Source organism: Thalassophryne amazonica, chromosome 9 (assembly GCF_902500255.1).
Source record: "Thalassophryne amazonica chromosome 9, fThaAma1.1, whole genome shotgun sequence".
In the NCBI taxonomy this organism is placed as follows: domain Eukaryota; kingdom Metazoa; phylum Chordata; class Actinopteri; order Batrachoidiformes; family Batrachoididae; genus Thalassophryne; species Thalassophryne amazonica.
In genome coordinates, this window is record NC_047111.1 from 110,944,601 (window position 1) to 110,960,355 (window position 15,755).

The 15,755-nt window shown below is 40.7% G+C and overlaps 1 long non-coding RNA gene across 1 annotated transcript; it reads right to left on the reverse strand.

Moving 5' to 3' along the window:
• Positions 1-558: 558 nt before the first annotated feature.
• On the reverse strand, positions 559-11,672 carry LOC117517825. The gene is made up of 3 exons (XR_004562860.1): positions 11,471-11,672; positions 8,657-8,661; positions 559-570 (listed from the first exon to the last, which is right to left on the reverse strand). It is a non-coding gene; the product is annotated as an uncharacterized LOC117517825 (long non-coding RNA).
• Positions 11,673-15,755: the final 4,083 nt, after the last annotated feature.

Consider the following 15,755-nt stretch of genomic DNA (forward strand, 5'->3'; position numbering starts at 1 on the left):
TGACAAGCCAGGGAAAAAAAAAACGGGCATGTGACTGCTGATGCCATCTAGTGGCCAAAATAGCATTCGCTGTTAAAACTATCTGCATGTAAATTCAGCTACTTTATTTATTTATTCGCTTAATGCTGGGTGGTTGTGCATTTGGATGCACAAACAGATACAGCAAGGGCTTCAAGATGTACAGTGGGGTAAAAAAGTATTTAGTCAGCCCCTGATTGTGCAAGTTCTCCTACTTAGAAAGATGAGAGAGGTCTGTAATTTCCAACATAGGTACACTTCACCAGGTTTGCACACACTGTAGCTGGTATTTTGGCCCATTCCTCCATGCAGATCTCCTCTAGAGCAGTGATGTTTTGGGGCTGTTGCTGGGCAACATGGACTTTCATCTCCCTCAACAAATTTTCTATGGGATTGAGGTCTGGAGACTGGCTTGGCCACTCCAGGACCTTGAAATGCTTTTTACAGAGCTACTCCTTCGTTGCCCGAGCGGTGTGTTTGGGATGACTGTCATGCTGCAAGACCCAGCCACATTGCATCTTCAATGCTCTCACTGATGGAAGGAGATTTTGGCTTAAAATCTCATGATACATGGCCCCGTTCATTCTTCCCTTAACACGGATCAGTCGTCCTGTCCCCTTTGCAGAAAAACAGCCCCAAAGCATGATGTTTCCACCCCCATGCTTCACAGTAGGTGTGGTGTTCTTGGAATGCAACTCAGCATTCTTCTTCCTCCAAACACGACGAGTTGAGTTTTTACCAAACTGTTCTATTTTGGTTTCATCTGACCACATGATATTCTCCCAATCCTCTTCTGGATCATCCATATGCTCTCTGGCAAACTTCAGACGGGCCTGGACATGTACTGTCTTAAGCAGGGGGACCTGCCTGGCACTGCAGGATTTGAATCCCTCTCTGCGTAGTGTGTAGCCTTTGTTACTTTGGTCCCAGCTCTCTGCAGGTCATTCATCAGGTCCCTCCGTGTAGTTATGGGATTTCTGTTCACCGTTCTCATGATCATTTTGACCCCACAGGATGACATCTTGCGTGGAACCCCAGCTCGAGGGAGATTATCAATGGGCTTGTATGTCTTCCATTTTCTTACAATTACTCCCACAGTTGATTTATTCACACCAACCTGCTTGATTATTGTAGATTCACTCTACCCAGCCTGGTGCACATCTACAATTTTCTTCCTGGTGTCCTTTGAGAGCTCTTTGGTCTTGGCCATGGTTGAGCCTGGAGTCTGACTGTTTGAGGCTGTGGATAGGTGTCTTTTATACAGATAATGAGTTCCAACAGGTGCCTTTAATACAGTTAACGAGTGGAAAAGAGCAGCAGAGCTTATTAAAGTAGTTAGAGGTCTGTGAGAGCCAGAAATCTTGCTTGTTTGCAGGTGACCAAATACTTATTTTCCACCATAATTTACAAATAAATTCTTTAAAAATCCTACAATGTGATTTCCTGGATTTTTTTTTCTTGTTTTGTCTCTCATAGTTGAAGTGTAGCTATGATGAAAATTACAGACCTCTCATCTTTTGAAGTAGGAGAACTTGCACAATCAGGGGCTGACTAAATACTTTTTGGCCCCACTGTACAGATTCCCTTCAGATCCGAACAGAAGAAAAATATGGGAAAATAAAGTCAGCGGTGTGGGATGAAGAGACTTCATCATCAAAGTTTTGAGAGGTCAATTTAGTGTTCAGTCCCATGCGCAGTAGAACTCGCCTAAACCATCATTGCATGAACCAAATGTTTTTGTATGGTTTTCCATATAATAAACACCGTGTACATCACTGGTTTTGTTGAACAGACTTAGAACGGATAAAATGTCTTGTCGGATCGCAATATCATCTTCTTCTTCGTCTTTCGGCTGTTCCCGTTAGGGGTCGCCACAGCAGATCAATTGTTTCCATCTCACCCACTAAACCACATGGGTGGCATGGCAGCTTAGTGGGAAGCACTAGTGCCTGCATGTTCTCCCCATGTCTGTGTGGGTTTCCTCCCACAATGAAAAAACATGCTGATTTAGGGTCTACTCCTTTCTCTGCCCCTGACAGAGTCTCTACATCTGGAGTTGGTTCCCGGGCACCGGACTGTGGCTATTCACTGCTCCTAGTGGTTGGATTGTGTCTAACTGTAATTAGGATGGGTTAAATGCAGAGGACAAATTTCATTGTGTATATATATGTACAGTGACAATAAAGGCTATATTCTATTCTGTTCCCCTGATTTAGCTCCTTCAGTCTTCCATCTGTTTACAAACATGAAAAGGCATCTTGCTGGAACTAATAATACGGATAATGATGTCATATCTCTAGTGGATGACTTCTTTGAGCTCCCGGATAAGATCTTCTATGAGAACAATATTAAAGGAGACCTGCATTGAAAAAAATGCAGTCAGATTTTTTGAACAAAAAATGACTTACATTTACACATGAGATCCTTCTGAATGTAGTAAAGTAAATCTGCAAGCCCAGATCTGTCATTCAATGGAGAAATCTTCATTTGAAAATGACAAATTTACAGCTAACATTGAACCCTCCGCAAATTGTCCCTCTCATCATGCATTGCGCCAATTGTAATTTGTGGATTTACGTCAGTTTGCATCTGTACCTTTTTCTTGTCTTATACGGAAGGATCTACTTTTTTAAAACTTCATATTGTCTTGTGGCACGTTTGGTGAGTACACATTTGTTTTATTTGTGCTTGAAAATTATTTTGGGGGACTTTTTCATACGCCTGTTTGATTGAGTGGTGTCGCAATGAAAATCTACTGTCTTTCGCCTCCGGTACCATCGTGGGATATGGAGGCGAGACCCGCAAAGAATCCCAGTCATTAAAAATATATAAACCTCTCTCATGGAGCTCTGAGGCTCCGATTGCCAAGACATGCGGTGCTGTGGATTTTGCCGCAAGAAGTCTGTCCTTGTAGCAACAGGTGTACCGGCCGCTTCACATTAAAACAGCGAGCATAATCTCAGGACTTGTGCCAAGTGTGCTGCAGCTCCATTCAGTAGACAGAGAGGTGATGCCGGTGTTGTGCGCTGAATCTGACACAACACCGGCTGCAAAGCAGACACGGGCGGTGTGAGTGGCCCGCCACAGTGGTTAACGAGCTCGTTAACAAGCCCGCAGACTTAATCAATCAATCAATCAACTTTTTTCTTATATAGCGCCAAATCACAACAAACAGTTGCCCCAAGGCGCTCCATATTGTAAGGCAAGGCCATACAATAATTATGAAAAACCCCAACGGTCAAAACGACCCCCTATGAGCAAGCACTTGGCAACAGTGGGAAGGAAAAACTCCCTTTTAACAGGAAGAAACCTCCAGCAGAACCAGGCTCAGGGAGGGGCAGTCTTCTGCTGAGACTGGTTGGGGCTGAGGGAAAAAACCAGGAAAAAGACATGCCGTGAAGGGGGGCAGAGATCGATCACTAATGATTAAATGCAGAGTGATGCATACGGAGCAAAAAGAGAAAGAAACAGTGCATCATGGGAACCCCCCCACAATCTACGTCTAAAGCAGCATAACCAAGGGATGGTCCAGGGTCACCCGATCCAGCCCTAACTATAAGCCTTAGCGAAAAGGAAAGTTTTAAGCCTAATCTTAAAAGTAGAGAGGGTATCTGTCTCCCTGATCTGAATTGGGAGCTGGTTCCACAGGAGAGGAGCCTGAAAGCTGAAGGCTCTGCCTCCCATTCTACTCTTACAAACCCTAGGAACTACAAGTAAGCCCGCAGTCTGAGAGCGAAGCGCTCTAATGGGGTAATATGGTACTACGAGGTCCCTAAGATAAGATGGGACCTGATTATTCAAAACCTTATAAGTAAGAAGAAGAATTTTAAATTCTATTCTAGAATTAACAGGAAGCCAATGAAGAGAGGCCAACACGGGTGAGATATGCTCTCTCCTGCTAGTCCCCGTCAGTACTCTAGCTGCAGCATTCTGAACCAACTGAAGGCTTTTTAGGGAACTTTTAGGACAACCTGATAATAATGAATTACAATAGTCCAGCCTAGAGGAAATAAATGCATGAATTAGTTTTTCAGCATCACTCTGAGACAAGACCTTTCTGATTTTAGAGATATTGCGTAAATGCAAAAAGGCAGTCCTACATATTTGTTTAATATGCGCTTTGAATGACATATCCTGATCAAAAATGACTCCAAGATTTCTCACAGTATTACTAGAGATCAGGGAAATGCCATCCAGAGTAACGATCTGGTTAGACACCATGCTTCTAAGATTTGTGGGGCCAAGTACAATAACTTCAGTTTTATCTGAGTTTAAAAGCAGGAAATTAGAGGTCATCCATGTCTTTATGTCTGTAAGACAATCCTGCAGTTTAGCTAATTGGTGTGTATCCTCTGGCTTCATGGATAGATAAAGCTGGGTATCATCTGCGTAACAATGAAAATGTAAGCAATACCGTCTAATAATACTGCCTAAGGGAAGCATGTATAAAGTGAATAAAATTGGTCCTAGCACAGAACCTTGTGGAACTCCATAATTAACTTTAGTCTGTGAAGAAGATTGCCCATTTACATGAACAAACTGTAATCTATTAGACAAATATGATTCAAACCACCGCAGCGCAGTGCCTTTAATACCTATGACATGCTCTAATCTCTGTAATAAAATTTTATGGTCAACAGTATCAAAAGCAGCACTGAGGTCCAACAGAACAAGCACAGAGATAAGTCCACTGTCCGAAGCCATAAGAAGATCATTTGTAACCTTCACTAATGCTGTTTCTGTACTATGATGAATTCTAAAACCTGACTGAAACTCTTCAAATAGACCATTCCTCTGCAGGTGATCAGTTAGCTGTTTTACAACTACCCTCTCAAGAATCTTTGAGAGAAAAGGAAGGTTGGAAATTGGCCTATAATTAGCTAAGATAGCTGGGTCAAGTGATGGCTTTTTAAGTAATGGTTTAATTATTGCCACCTTAAAGGCCTGTGGTACATAACCAACTAACAAAGATAGATTGATCATATTTAAGATTGAAGCATTAAATAATGGTAGGACTTCCTTGAGCAGCCTGGCAGGAATGGGGTCCAATAAACATGCCGATGGTTTGGACGAAGCAACCAATGAAAATAACGCAGACAGAACAACCGGAGAGAAAGAGTCTAACCAAATACCGGCATCACTGAAAGCAGCCAAAGATAACGATACATCTTTGGGATGGTTATGAGTAATTTTTTCTCTAATAGTCAAAATTTTATTAGCAAAGAAAGTCATGAAGTCATTACTAGTTAAAGTTAATGGAATACTCAGCTCAATAGAGCTCTGACTCTTTGTCAGCCTAGCTACAGTGCTGAAAAGAAACCTGAGGTTATTCTTATTTTCTTCAATTAGTGATGAGTAGAAAGATGTCCTAGCTTTACGGAGGGCTTTTTTATAGAGCAACAAACTCTTTTTCCAGGCTAAGTGAAGATCTTCTAAATTAGTGAGACGCCATTTCCTCTCCAACTTACGGGTTATCTGCTTTAAGCTACGAGTTTGTGAGTTATACCACAGAGTCAGACACTTCTGATTTAAAGCTCTCTTTTTCAGAGGAGCTACAGCATCCAAAGTTGTCTTCAAAGAGGATGTAAAACTATTGACGAGATACTCTAACTCCCTTACAGAGTTTAGGTAGCTACTCTGCTCTGTGTTGGTATATGGCATTAGAGAACATAAAGAAGGAATCATATCCTTAAACCTAGTTACAGCGCTTTCTGAAAGACTTCTAGTGTAATGAAACTTATTCCCCACTGCTGGGTAGTCCATCAGGGTAAATGTAAATGTTATTAAAAAATGATCAGACAGAAGGGAGTTTTCAGGGAATACTGTTAAGTCTTCTATTTCCATACCATAAGTCAGAACAAGATCTAAGATATGATTAAAGTGGTGGGTGGACTCATTTACTTTTTGAGCAAAGCCGATAGAGTCTAATAATAAATTAAATGCAGTGTTGAGGCTGTCATTCTCAGCATCTGTGTGGATATTAAAATCGCCCACTATAATTATCTTATCTGAGCTAAGCATTAAGTCAGACAAAAGGTCTGAAAATTCACAGAGAAACTCACAGTAACGACCAGGTGGACGATAGATAATAACAAATAAAACTGGTTTTTGGGACTTCCAATTTGGATGGACAAGACTAAGAGACAAGCTTTCAAATGAATTAAAGCTCTGTCTAGGTTTTTGATTAATTAATAAGCTGGAATGGAAGATTGCTGCTAATCCTCCGCCACGGCCCGTGCTACGAGCATTCTGACAGTTAGTGTGACTCGGGGGTGTTGACTCATTTAAACTAACATATTCATCCTGCTGTAACCAGGTTTCTGTTAGGCAGAATAAATCAATACGTTGATCAATTATTATATCATTTACCAACAGGGACTTAGAAGAGAGAGACCTAATGTTTAATAGACCACATTTAACTGTTTTAGTCTGTGGTGCAATTGAAGGTGCTATATTATTTTTTCTTTTTGAATTTTTATGCTTAAAAAGATTTTTGCTGGTTATTGGTGGTCTGGGAGCAGGCACCGTCTCTACGGGGATGGGGCAACGACGGGATGGCAGGGGGAGAGAAGCTGCAGAGAGGTGTATAAGACCACAGCTCTGCCTCCTGGTCCCAACGCTGGACAGTCACAGTTTGGAGGATCCAAGAAAATTGGCCAGATTTCTAGAAATGAGAGCTGCTCCCTCTAAAGTGGGATGGATGCCGTCTCTCCTAACAAGACCAGGTTTTCCCCAGAAGCTTTGCCAATTATCAATGAAGCCCACCTCATTTTTTGGACACCACTCAGACAGCCAGCAATTCAAGGAGAACATGCGGCTAAACATGTCACTCCCGGTCTGATTGGGGAGGGGCCCAGAGAAAACAACAGAGTCCGACATTGTTTTTGCAAAGTTACACACCGATTTAATGTTAATTTTAGTGACCTCCGATTGGCGTAACCGAGTGTCATTACTGCCGACATGAATTACAATCTTACCAAATTTACGCTTAGCCTTAGCCAGCAATTTCAAATGTCCTTCGATGTCGCCTGCTCTGGCCCCCGGAAGACAATTGACAATGGTTGCTGGTGTCGCTAACTTCACATTTCTCAAAACAGAGTCGCCAATAACCAGAGTTTGATCCTCGGCGAGTGTATCGTCGAGTGGGGAAAAACGGTTAGAGATGTGAACGGGTTGACGGTGTACACAGGGCTTCTGTTTAGGGCTACGCTTCCTCCTCACAGTCACCCAGTCAGCCTGCTTTCCCGACTGCCCGGGATCTGCCAGGGGGGAACTAGCGGCGGCTAAGCTACCTTGGTCCGCACCGACTACAAGGGCCTGGCTAGCTGTAGAATTTTCCACGGTGCGGAGCCGAGTCTCCAATTCGCCCAGCCTGGCCTCCAAAGCTACGAATAAGCTGCGCTTATTACAAGTACCGTTACTGCTAAAGGAGGCCGAGGAATAACTAAACATTTCACACCCAGAGCAGAAAAGTACGGGAGAGACAGGAGAAGCCGCCATGCTAAATCGGCTAAGAGCTAGTAGCTACGCAACCTAGCGGATTCCTAAAAACACACAAAGTGAATAATGTGTAAATAATTTAAAGGTGATTCAGCAGAAGGAGTGCCCCAATCAAGGCACCAAACAGGCCATGAAGCAGCACAGGCAACGCACGACAACAGCGAACGCACGACAACGGTGCTAAAATAAAATAAAAATCAACTAAACACGCTGTGGAGCAGCACAGATAACGCACGACAACAGTGCTAAAAGAGAAAAAATAAATAAATAAATAAAATTAAAATAAATAAATAAATAAATAAAAACGAAAGCGTTAGCTTGCCAACGCTGATGAAAGTTAGCTGATAAAAGTGCTCCGTCGTGATGTTTCGACCGTTAGAGGTCTTCTTAGGCGTTGGAGCACAGTAAAAAAGTAAAAAAAAAAAAAAGTAAAAAGGTAAAAAAGTAAAAAAGTCTTGAAAAAGACTGTTAATTCAAGTCCAAAGCAGCAGGTAGCAGTCTCTGTGTAAACAGTCCCAACAGAGAGCCAAAATTCTGATGCCAACACGTAAACCAACATAAGCGCAGCGGAGGCAGAGAGCGGGAGAGGAAGAACGGCGCCCGCTGTCGATGTCGTTGCTGATCTGAGCACAGATCTGTATCTCACATTCATTGCAGCTTACTTTTGGATGTTGAAACCAGGACGTGTATAAGTAACATTACTAACAGATAAAATCAATTTCAATGCGGGATCGGACTGAAGGCGGGAGCGCGTCGTCTTGTCCCTGACGTCATGGAAATGATACGGCTGTACAAACTGTTTTCACAGAGGGCTACATTTTAGCTGCAAATTTGTCATTTTTAAACGAAGATTTCTCCGCTGAATAACAAATTTGGGCTTACAGATTTACTTTAGTGCATTCACAAGGGTCTTATAAATACATATCAGCTATTTCTTTCTGAAATCTGACCACATTTATTTCAACGCAGGTCTACTTTAAGTCACTGCAGCCACTCTGGATAAGGTCTGTGGACTTACATGAGGATTATGTTGAAAAATAAAACATCACATTAGTTCAGGTGTTCATATTCAGTTGTGGTATCTTCATGTCGGGCTCAAAACTTTTCATTCACCCCTAATGTTTGTGTGAATGGTTACAAGAACTGCTTCAGGTCAAGACTCAGTGACTCCTACCTGTGTAACATTTTACACATCTCAAATACTGCTCTCAAACCAGACCTGGACACTGAAATCCAGATCTCAGGATCACCAGACTCTTTACAATTTCAATTCAATTTCAATTTATTTTAATTTATATAGCGCCAAATCACAACAGAGTTGCCTCAAGGCCCTTCACACAAGTAATGTCTAACCTTACTAACCCCCAGAGCAACAGTGGTAAGGAAAAATTCCCTCTGAGGAAGAAACCTCAAGCAGACCAGACTCAAAGGGGTGACCCTCTGCTTGGGCCATGATACAGACATAAATTACATAACAATTCATGGCCGAATATACAGAAAATGCTGTTGGTGCACAGGACAGGAGGGTCACCAGCACAAATACCACACACATCTCTGGATGGAGCTGCACCTTAAACAGAGAGAAAAAAGCAGAATCAGGCATCAGAAAGACAAGAAATACTGTATAATTTGCCAGCATTAATCAACAAGAAAAACAGAAGAAATACTAAGGTGATCGCGGGCCACTAGCCCTAAGCTTCACTAAAACACCCAGAATTTAGGTAAAGTTGAGGCCGCGGCCTGCTGTTTACGAATAAAATGAATTAAAAGAATAAAAAGCCTAAAACAAAACTATACCAGTATGCTAGCCATACGAAAAGGAAAATAAGTGCGTCTTAAGTCTGGACTTGAAAGTCCCCACAGAATATGACTGTTTTATTGACGCAGCGAGATCATTCAACAGAACAGGGGCACGATAAGAGAAAGCTCTGTGACCCGCAGACTTCTTATTCACCCTTGGGACACAAAGTAGTCACCCTGAGAACGTAAAGCCTGGGCCGGTACATAAGGTTTAATTAGGTCAGCTAAGCAGGGAGGTGCCAGTCTGTGAACAATTTTATAGGCCAGTAACAGCAGCATAAAATCTGATCTAAGAGAGACAGGAAGCCAGCAAAGGAATGCCAAAATGGGTGTAATGTGGTCAAACTTTCTGCTTCATGTCAAAAGTCTGGCTGCAGCATTTTGAACCAACTGGACAGCCCTAATGCTGGACTGCGATAAACCAGAAAATAGAACATTGCAGTAGTCCAATCTAGAAGAGATAAACGCATGGATCAGGGTCTCAGCATCAGCCATAGACAGGATGGGACGAATCTTCGCTATATTTCGCAGGTGGAAGAAAGCAGTCCTCGTAATATTTCTAATGTGGAGGTCAAAGGACAATGTAGGATCAAAAATTACCCCAAGGTTCCTCACTTTGTCAGTGTGATGTATGACACACCAGCCTAGGCTAAGCGTTAACTGGTCAAATTGATGCCGATGTCTCACTGGACCAAGAACCATCATTTCAGTCTTATCAGAGTTTAAAAGTAGGAAGTTCCTAGACATCCAGCTTCTCACTGATGCAAGGCAATCTTCTAAAGATTTTATGTGAACGAGATTACCAACAGTTATCGTCATGTATAACTGAGTATCATCAGCATAGCAGTGAAAGGTAATCCCAAAATGCTGTAATATGTGCCCAAGGGGTACTATATAAAGGGAGAAAAGCAGGGGGCCTAAGATGGACCCCTGTGGAACCCCAAGTTTCAAGTCACTAAGGTTAGAGGTAGTGTTACTGTACAAAACACAGTGAGAACAACTGGTCAAGTTTGACATCAGCCACGCAAGGGCACTCCCAGTAATCCTAAAATGATTTTCCAGCCTATCAAGTAGAATATGATGATCCACGGTATCAAATGCAGCACTGAGATCCAACAGCACCAGAACCGTAGTGGTGTCCAAATCCATTGTAAGCAGAAGATCATTCACCACTTTAGTGAGAGTGTCTCTGTGGAATGATATTTTGATACTTTAAATGGGAACTGGACCGCATTTACAGGAGCATCTCAGGAAATTTGAATATCATGAAAACAGTTCAATACTTTTTGCCAGGTATTTCAGAGAAAGAAAATTTTACATATTCTAGATTCAGTGCATAGAAACTAAAATGTTTTAATCTTTTTTCATTGTTTAATTTTGGTCATTACTGCCTACAGTTCCAAAAAACAGAAAATGTATATCTCAAAATATTAGAATATTTTATTTCAAGTCACTATTTATGCAGTATGAATGTCATAAATCTTTCAAATCTGGTTCAGTACACACAACCACAATCATGGGGAAGACTGCTGAAATGACAGTTGTCCAGAAGACACTCAGGGACACTTTCCACATGGAGGTTCAGCCACAGAAGGTCACTGCTGAAAGCTCTGGCTGTTCAGAGTTCTGGATCAAAGAATATTCATGGGACTGGAGGGGAAACGTGTAGTCAGAAAAGATGCACAAGAAACAGGGACGACCACAGCCATGAGAAGATTATAAGGCAAAGGTGATTCAAGAATTTCAGGGCACTTCACAAGGAGTGGACTGAGGCTGGAGTCATCAAGAGCCGCCATACACACAGACGTGTCCAGGAAATGGACTACATGTGTTGTATTCCTGAAGCCAAGTCGCTTCTGAACCACAGACTGTCAGAAATGTCTTACCTGGGATCAGGAGAAAAAGACTTGGACTGTTGCTCAGTAATCCAAAGTCCTTTTTTCAGATAAAAGTTAATTTTACATTTCATTTGGGAATCAAGGTCTCAGAGTCTGGAGGAAGAGTGGAGAGACACAAAATCCAAGGTGCTTGAAGTATGACTGACTGTGAAGTTTCCACATAGTCAGTGATGATTTAGGACACCACGTCCTCTGCTGGTGTTGGTCCACTGTGTTTTATCAAGTTCAATGTCAACCAAACCATTTTGGAGAACTTCAACCTTCCATCTGCTGACGAGCTTTATGGAGATGCTGATTTTCTCTTCCAGCAGGACTTGGCATCTGCCCACAGTGGAAAAACTACTATTACCTGGTTTGCTGGCCATCGTGTTACTGTAATTAATTGATCCCACAGACAATCCCTCAGAGATTCTTTAAGTGGTATTGTCAAGAGGAACATTAAGAGACACTAGAACCAACAATCCAGATGAGCTGAAGTCTGCTGTCAAAGCAACCTGGACTTCCAGCACACTTCAGCATTGCCAGAGGCTGATCACCTCCACGCCACACTGATGCAGGAAATCCTTCAAAAAGAAGCCACAACCAAATACTGAGTGAGTAAATGAACAAACTTTACAGAAATGAGATGCAGTATTTCTGTATTATAAATCCTCTTTTAAACTGATCTTATGAAATATTGTAATATTTTGAGATATGCATTTTCTATTTGTGGAGCTGAAGGCCGTAATTATTAAAATTTTTTAAATGATTTAAACATTTTAGCTTCTATGTACTGAAACTACAATATGTCAGGGTCTCAGCATCACCCATAGACAGGAAGGGACAAACAGACAAATTCAGATCTTATTTTTAGAAGAACAAATTTAATGCCTTTTGAGATGTTTTAAAGATCTGCAGGAACCCTGTAAAAACATTTATGGCAGTGATACCCAAAGTGTGGATCAAAAAGGTACTGTAGATAGGCCAGGCAAGATCAATAAATTAAATAAAAATGTCTGATTTTCAATCTTGTAAAGTTTAAAAATTACCCAAATTATCTTGATTTTTTTTTTTTTTTTGAAAAATGTATTCAGAAATAACAAAACAAAGCCATAGGTTTTAAAATATGCATTAATCTTCATTTATGTCTCACATTTCAATAAGAAAATATGTGGAAATACTTTTTAGTCTCATCAGTTGTTCAAAACTGTGATCATGGTTTGGGTGCGGCTATACTAAAATACAAAAAGGGGCGAAATGGAGCCTGATAATCACGAAATGGGGTAAAATGTAACAAAATAGAGCAGACTGACCCACACTAACTCCAAATATGATTCAATTAAGTACTTTTATTTAATTATTTTTAAGCAAAATGGAGACTGATAATAACGAAACGGGGGTAAAAAGTAGTGAAATGGAGTTGGACTTACTCCAAATATGATTCAAGTACTTTTATTTAATTTTTTTTTAGCAAAATGTAACGAAACGGGGACTAATAACAAAATGGGGGTGAAACGTTACGAAATGGACCACACTGACCCACTGACTGAAGCTTCATCTCTTGAACGCCAGATGGTGCACCTGACCCTACTACATGTACTGAGCGCACCTCACAAAAAAACAAAAGCCAAACAATTAAATAAAAGTACTTGTTTGGAGTTAGTCTGCTTCACTCTGCTCCATTTTACCCCATTTCGTGATTATCAGTCCCCATTTCGCCACATTTTCCTCTGTTTCATATTTTAGTATGGCACGTTTGGGTGGGCTCCAGAAGGTTTTTAGAACCACAGTCTCCGCTCTTTGCTGCCTCCTAGTGTCCTGCTTTAATTTGTGAGAATGTGACATATTTCTGTTTGCACTGAGCTCTAGAACTCTGTCCTTCTGTGAGGCACTGTTTCTGTGCTCATCATGTCATTGTTGCTCATGTGTTCTAGTCTTTGTCTCACTCCCTTGAGCTGTTCACAGACACTGTTCCAGGTTCTGAAATTTCCTTCCAGGACCTGTAGGGAGCTACTGATGCTGCATCCTCAGACCTTTGAGCTTCATTAACCTTTTGTCATTCAGATGATGAGCTAATGTGCAGGATTGGACCTCACAACTGTGCAGCTCAACAAGAGGCTGAACATTAGTGCAAAAAATAAGCTTTAAATATGTTCACATTTCAGGGAATGAAGTTAATATTTTACTGATTTACCCGTGAAAATTAATAAGAATTTTTTTTTATTACTAATTTGTCTGCACAGAATGTCAGCGGATATCGCCGCATCTCTCGTATGTATGTCACTTTTATTTAATTATATTTATACTTATTTACTTATACAACCCCTGGCAAAAATTATGGAATCACCGACCTCGGAGGATGTTCATTCAGTTGTTTAATTTTGTAGAAAAAAAGCAGATCACAGACATGACACAAAACTAAAGTCATTTCAAATGGCAACTTTCTGGCTTTAAGAAACACTATAAGAAATCAGGAAAAATAATTGTGGCAGTCAGTAACGGTTACTTTTTTAGACCAAGCAGAGGGAAAAAAATATGGACTCACTCAATTCTGAGGAAAAAATTATGGAATCACCCTGTAAATTTTCATCCCCAAAACTAACACCTGCATCAGATCAGATCTGCTCGTTAGTCTGCATCTAAAAAGGAGTGATCACACCTTGGAGAGCTGTTGCACCAAGTGGACTGACATGAATCATGGCTCCAACACGAGAGATGTCAGTTGAAACAAAGGAGAGGATTATCAAACTCTTAAAAGAGGGTAAATCATCACGCAATGTTGCAAAAGATGTTGGTTGTTCACAGTCAGCTGTGTCTAAATTATGGACCAAATACAAACAACATGCGAAGGTTGTTAAAGGCAAACATACTGGTAGACCAAGGAAGACATCAAAGCATCAAGACAGAAAACTTAAAGCAATATGTCTCAAATCGAAAATGCACAACAAAACAAATGAGAAACGAATGGGAGGAAACTGGAGTCAACGTCTGTGACCGAACTGTAAGAAACTGCCTAAAGGAAATGGGATTTACATACAGAAAAGCTAAACGAAAGCCATCATTAACACCTAAACAGAAAAAAACAAGGTTACAATGGGCTAAGGAAAAGCAATCGTGGACTGTGGATGACTGGATGAAAGTCATATTCAGTGAGGAATCTCGAATCTGCATTGGGCAAGGTGATGATGCTGGAACTTTTGTTTGGTGCCGTTCCAATGAGATTTATAAAGATGACTGCCTGAAGAGAACATGTAAATTTCCACAGTTGTTGATGATATGGGGCTGCATGTCAGGTAAAGGCACTGGGGAGATGGCTGTCATTACATCATCAATAAATGCACAAGTTTACGTTGATATTTTGGACACTTTTCTTATCCCATCAATTGAAAGGATGTTTGGGGATGATGAAATCATTTTTCAAGATGATAATGCATCTTTCCATAGAGCAAAAACTGTAAAAACATTCCTTGCAAAAAGACACAGAGGGTCAATGTCATGGCCTGCAAATAGTCCGGATCTTAATCCAATTGAAAATCTTTGGTGGAAGTTGAAGAAAATGGTCCATGACAAGGCTCCAACCTGCAAAGCTGATCTGGCAACAGCAATCAGAGAAAGTTGGAGCCAGATTGATGAAGAGTACTGTTTGTCACTCATTAAGTCCATGCCTCAGAGACTGCAAGCTGTTATAAAACCAGAGGTGGTGCAACAAAATACTAGTGATGTGTTGGAGTGTTCTTTTGTTTTTCATGATTCCATAATTTTTTCCTCAGAATTGAGTGAATCCATATTTTTTTCCCTCTGCTTGGTCTAAAAAAGTAACCGTTACTGACTGCCACAATTTTTTTTCCTTATTTCTTATAGTGTTTCTTAAAGCCAGAAAGTTGCCGTTTGAAATGACTTTAGCTTTGTGTCATGTCTGTGATCTGCTTTTTTTCTACAAAATTAAACAACTGAATGAACATCCTCAGAAGCCGGTGATTCCATAATTTTTGCCAGGGGTTGTATTTAGCAGGGATGTCCCGATGCAGATTTTTTGGCTTCCGATCCGATATTTTAAATGATTAGTCTTGCCGATACCGATCCAGTACTGATCTGATACCTATTTTTGAAAACGTTAAAAAAAATGCAACCATTATTACTTCAGTTTTTATTTTGCATGAACATGACCAACAATATTGTTTGGCTTTTGTAACAAACAGCTCCTGCGTCTGAGACATCTGAGCTCAACATTCAATATCAGTTTTGCATCAGCCAGGAAACTTTAACTTAAATTTGACTTGAACTGGTCTAACAACACCGTCTATCGTTAAACTTCTCCTAATCACTTTGAATTAACTTTTTCAACTGGACTGACAACTGTTCTAAGCACGTCATGAACTTTATTTATATTTATGATAATATCTTGATTTTTGTTTGCCACCTTCCTAACCCTAAATTCACAGTTTTCTGAGTGGGTTTGCATAACTTTTCTTTAACAGAATAAATAAGCGGTTGAAGATGAATGAATGAATGAATGAATAAAAAAAAAACATTTGAACAAGAGCTGCCTGAGCCTAAACC